This window comes from Phalaenopsis equestris, unplaced genomic scaffold (genome assembly GCF_001263595.1).
Source record: "Phalaenopsis equestris unplaced genomic scaffold, ASM126359v1 Scaffold215100, whole genome shotgun sequence".
In the NCBI taxonomy this organism is placed as follows: Eukaryota; Viridiplantae; Streptophyta; class Magnoliopsida; order Asparagales; family Orchidaceae; genus Phalaenopsis; species Phalaenopsis equestris.
Genome location: NW_018233828.1, coordinates 186368 through 191803, shown reverse-complemented (window position 1 = coordinate 191803; position 5436 = coordinate 186368).

Sequence of the window (5436 nt, the reverse complement as noted above, 5' to 3'; positions counted from 1 at the left end):
TAGAGCTAAGGCACTCACTTGCACTCTCTCTCACTCACAATCACTCACAAACCTAAACCCAAATTTTCTTAACTTTGGTCCATCGTTTGGGAGACTCATGTAGATAGTGCCCTATATCCACTAGCCTTAGGCTAGGGTTTAGCCAAGACCAGTACATAGAGGACCCAAATGGGGATTTTCATTGTTCCATAGCTCATTTATGGTGGTTAGCTCCCCAATTCTACCCAAAATATTCTATTTGGCATTTTGTCCCAAAATTCCCCAAATTGCCTAAATACCCTTGGAGCCCTAAATTTGGTCAAAATCCTCAAATTCGTCCAAAATATCCAAATTTATTCAAAAATCATTTCAAATTTTTTTAAAATACCCAAATTAACCAAAATTACTTAAAAATGGCATATTTACCAAAATACCCCCAAAATTGTCAAAATTACAAAAATACGCTTGGCATCCCAAACTTTCCCAAAACCTCCAAAATCACTCCAAATGTTTCCAAGACCCATTTGGACCCCTCAATTGGACCCAATTTTACCAATTTAATCATTTTGACAAAAACCCCCAACTTGCCTTTAAAGGCCCAATTTCCTCAAATTTACCTCAAATGTCCATCAATTTGGTCCCAATTTCCCCCAATTTCAATCATGAACTCAAATTAACCTTCCATATGATAAATTTAAAACCAATACAAGCTCAATTGGTTCATGCATTGAGCCCAATTTTGATCTAGGTCAAACCCCCAATTTTGGCTACATGACATAATCTCACCAAATTGAACCCCATGGCCTACTCCATTGACCTAAATTTGAATCCTAAAATCTTAATAAAAATCATAAAAATCAAAATTAACATTAAATTGGCCTTGGTGAAGCCTCAATTTAATTTAATTTTTACCCAAGTCCAAGAATCCCAAAATTTGCCCCAAATTGGCTGTCTCTAAATTTCACAAATTTGAATGCGTTGGCCCCAAAATTGGTACCCAATTTATGTTGAAAACTCTTCATGATGTTCATATTGACTCTTTTCAACAATCAATTTGGACTTAGCCCAAGATTAGACCAATCTAGACAGAAATCTAGCCCAACATGCCCAAATTGACCAAATTTCTAAAGTTCTTGAAATTGAACCACCAATTGAACTCAAAATCATTTCAATCCTTCACCAGAAATCTTCGTTGCAATTATCTACACAATTTTGATCAATAATTTGGGCTCAAATTCATGGATAGCCTAACCCAAACCCAACTTTTAGCCATTTGGGCCCAAATTGAACCTATACACCAAAATTGGCCTAACCATCCTAAAGCACCAAATTTGTGACTCCACAACCACTAAGCTCCTTGTAAGGACCAGGATAAACCACCCCAAATCCAATAAAGCCTGCTATGGACCAATGGATCCCAAAATTAAGGGATTCATGCCCTTTTTTAGGCCTTAACCCCAAAATCTCCTCCATCATTGATTACTATAAGGAGTTAATCATCATTAGCCACCCCCCTGACCTTCCTGAGCCAAGAGATGACAACTCCCTGGCCGGCCACCCACCTTGGTGGCCAGAAAATGGCCAAAATGAGAGCCACCACCCTTAAATCAAACCCAATCTTAACCATAGAGGCCACCTCATCCCAATGGCTCTTGAGGGCTCCTCAGCCCTCCACCTAAGCACCATTTTACACCCATGACCAAGCCCTGAGCTTCCCTCTCCGGCCATGACTATGAAATGTACCCTTCATTGCCAAGAGAGAGGTGCTGAAATTTTCTCAAGGAGTTCTCCCATAACCTCTTTGAGACCTCCTCAGTGCAACCCAACCACTTACTTGCCCAAATTCCCCTTACCGGAGTTCAATTTTTGAGCTCAAATCCTTACCAAAGACAAGAAAGAACTGTCAACACCTCCACAGTGAAAAAAAATTAAATTAAACTCAATCAAACCTTCACCTCACTCAAACCTTCACCACAGTGAAGCCCCATCAAACCCCCACAAACCCCCATCCCAGAGAGCCTCTACACTAGACTTTGATCAACACCCAAATTGAACCTTGATTGAATTTGGGTTTAGACCTTTCACCACATCCAAAGGCTCAATCCCCGGCCTCATTGAACCTCTACAAATGTGTTGAGCACCTCCGATTGAAGCTTCCCTTCACAGAGCAAAGGTATTGAACTCCCCCTCCTCTCAAACCTATACTCATTCTCCATTTAATTAGAGTTGATTTAATGGCATGTTTACCATATAGATGTGTTTGTCTCGCTTAGCCGAGTCCATAGGATCAAACCCAATCAGATTTTGTTGAGTTTGGAGGGAGATCTTAAGATTTTAGTGTGAATGGTTCTCGGGTTAGCCTATTTGGGGATGATGACGCACAACAGTTGGATTGCCTGTGTATCAAATGAAGGGATTTCATTGTGTCGGATGGAAGCGTGGTCCATAAAGCAAAGGCAGACTCAGATGGCGACACCGAATCAGAAGATGCCATGTGGATATTTAGAGACACCGAGGATGACACGACGCCGCATGCTTAATTAGCAAAATAGGGAATTAAATAACTCAGAAAATGCTTCCTGCCTTCAAAAATTCATATCTTAGTGTAGAAAAATCATAAAAAAAATATAAATATTTCAGTGGTCTATGAAGAGAGGAGAACAATTTGTAAATGGTTTGAAGTTTATTTGATGAATACTTTATTTTTAACTAATTAAATACTGATTTAAGTATTTTAACTCTCCATGCATGTATACATTTCACCATGGCTTGATATTTTTGCATGTTTTTGCCCTTGTCATGGGGGATATTTTCTGTTTATTCCAAAGTCGGAGATCTATATTTTTTAAGTTTATGTATATTATTTGCATAAATTATCATAATAATTAGCATGTTGCTCAAAAAAATTCAAAGAAATTTTGGAAGGTTTATTGTGACCAGAGAACCCTTTGGAAAATTTTTCATGGGCCAAGTCATTAAGAACACACTTAAATCTCACAAAACCCTAAAATATAAATAAAATTAATTTGGGAAAAATAAACATCAAAATGACTTGATTTTGATTATACACTGTGATTTAAGGTTCAGAGAATTCCTCATAAAATTTTCAAAATATTTGGAGCTCGTTTGATAACTCAAGTTGATTTTTTTAGTTAAATGACATTTTTCACATTAAAATAATTTTTAATAATTAAAATATAACTCAAAAAATCATAAGAACTGGTTTTGGGTGTTCTCTGTGATCAGAGGAATTTTCTAAGACTTCATTTTAAGCCTATTTTAAATATTTAAATAATTAAAAATTAATAAAAATCAAAAAAATGAAAAAATTCATGAAAAAGTTCTATATTGCTTCCTAAGCACCTAGGAGAATTTTGAAATTTTTTTTTTATTTCTTAAGAGAAGATATTGAATTTTAAAGTTAAAATAATTTTTAAAGGCTAGAAAAACAATCTTTCTTAACCTTTCACTTAAAAATTCTAATAATTCAAAGAAAAATTAGCAAAATGTAAAATTTATTCCTCTAGTCTCCTTGACCTCAAAGAGATGTAATAATAATATAAAACTTAATTTTCCACATTTAAAATATTTTATAATTAATTAATATTCCATTATTTAAAATAATTCTAATATTTTAAATAAAACCCAAAAAATCTTGAAATTTGGCCTAAGTGTTTCTCTAGTCTAAGTCTACCACTAGTAAAAATTTTAATAGATTAGGCTTTACCTTGGTCAAGTTGTTAAGTTTTCATTAAAAAATCCTATTTCTGCATGTCAATAATTATATAATTTAAATTAAAATTTGAAAAATCACATTTTCTTCTCTAATGTCTTAATTGACCCATTTGTAAGGTGGAATGAAAATTCCAAAGTCATTTCAATTAAATTTGATGAATTTTGAAGTGTTAGAGCCTTAGGGGCAAAAGTGTAATTTTATAAATTTAGCCTTAATTAACATTTAGGCTTAATTCAAGAAAGGGAAATAGGCAACCTTTGATCTTAATTAAAGTTTTCGGATAATTGAAACACAAAAGATTAATTAGTAGAAACCAATCAACTTTTTTCCAATTAAAGGGTAAATTTGAAATTTTCTAGACGATTAAAATTTAGGATTCTACCAAATTAAATGATTGTAGACTTAGGGGTATAGTTTTAGGTGTTAATAACTTGCTAATTTAATACCATTATCTGGTGCTCAAGTGACATTCAAAAGTTTTGATAAAGAATTATTATTACTTAAAATTCTCTTTCAAATTGACTAAGACATCCACCAGGATTTTAAGGGCTTAGTAGTGACCTAAGCTAAATCAAATTTGATTAAATGGGGATTAGAAAAGTGAATGTAACTAAAAATTAAACACTAGAAGCCCAAGTTAAAACCAAAATTGGCTAAGTGTCTTAATAACACTAACTTGCCCCTTTAAGGATCTTCACCTGCATAATTCTTGAAATGAAGGATAAATGATAATCACCCTACTCTTAGAGATAATTGAAACATCACTGTTCATTTAATACTAAAAATATTTACAAGATGGATTATTAAGCAACATAATAGGTTTAAATGAGTTCGAGACTTTTCTCCAAGCGGTGAGGGGAAAGCATGCACCTGCTTTTTTCTCCTGACCTGTTGGATACCTCAGAGGTCTACTAAACTTGATATGTTTTGCTTAATAGCTTAATAAAATCATCCTTAATAAAACCATTAAGGACTCACCAAGATATAATCTAGGAACCTTATTTTTCCCGCTTTACATAAAATTCCCTTCCATGAATCTTGAGTTTCAGTTGGAGATGACGGGAAGACCATCCAGGTACGCTTTTATTGTGATTTATTTACCTGCATTTTTTGGTTTCCCATATTCTATTAGTATGTTACTGTACTTACTCACCTGAATGTACAATCAAAATACGAGCCTTCATGCTAAATAGCGATGTCACCCTGCATGAAAACCAAAACTGCTAGGATAGCCGCAAAACCAAAACCAAAACTAAAGTCAAACAAGATAAAAATCACCTCCACAACATTCAAAATATAAGACAACTCAAAATTTAATCACAAACATCACAAAAAACAACTACAAATAAATTAAGACGTCTCTATTGAATGATCGGGAATCCCTCGGAGGAGGCTACGGTTGTTAACAAGGCTTCCCACGGTCTAAGTGAAAGTAAGGAACTCATCAAGTTGAGTTTAGTAAATTCTTTTAGACTAAGTAAATCTAATTGAATCCAATAAAAAATAGTGGTATCAGAATGAGGGAACCGTAGGATCCTAACCAGTGTCGCTCTAATCAACTTTAACATGCCCCATAATATTTAAGGAACTATAACCATAGGGCAACATGATTTGACATCATAACTTGACACCTTAGAAAACTTAAACTCGCTACAATGAGGAGCTTGGAGCTAGTACTATGGGCAGCATGACCATCTTTAATAGCAAAACCTATCTTCCCC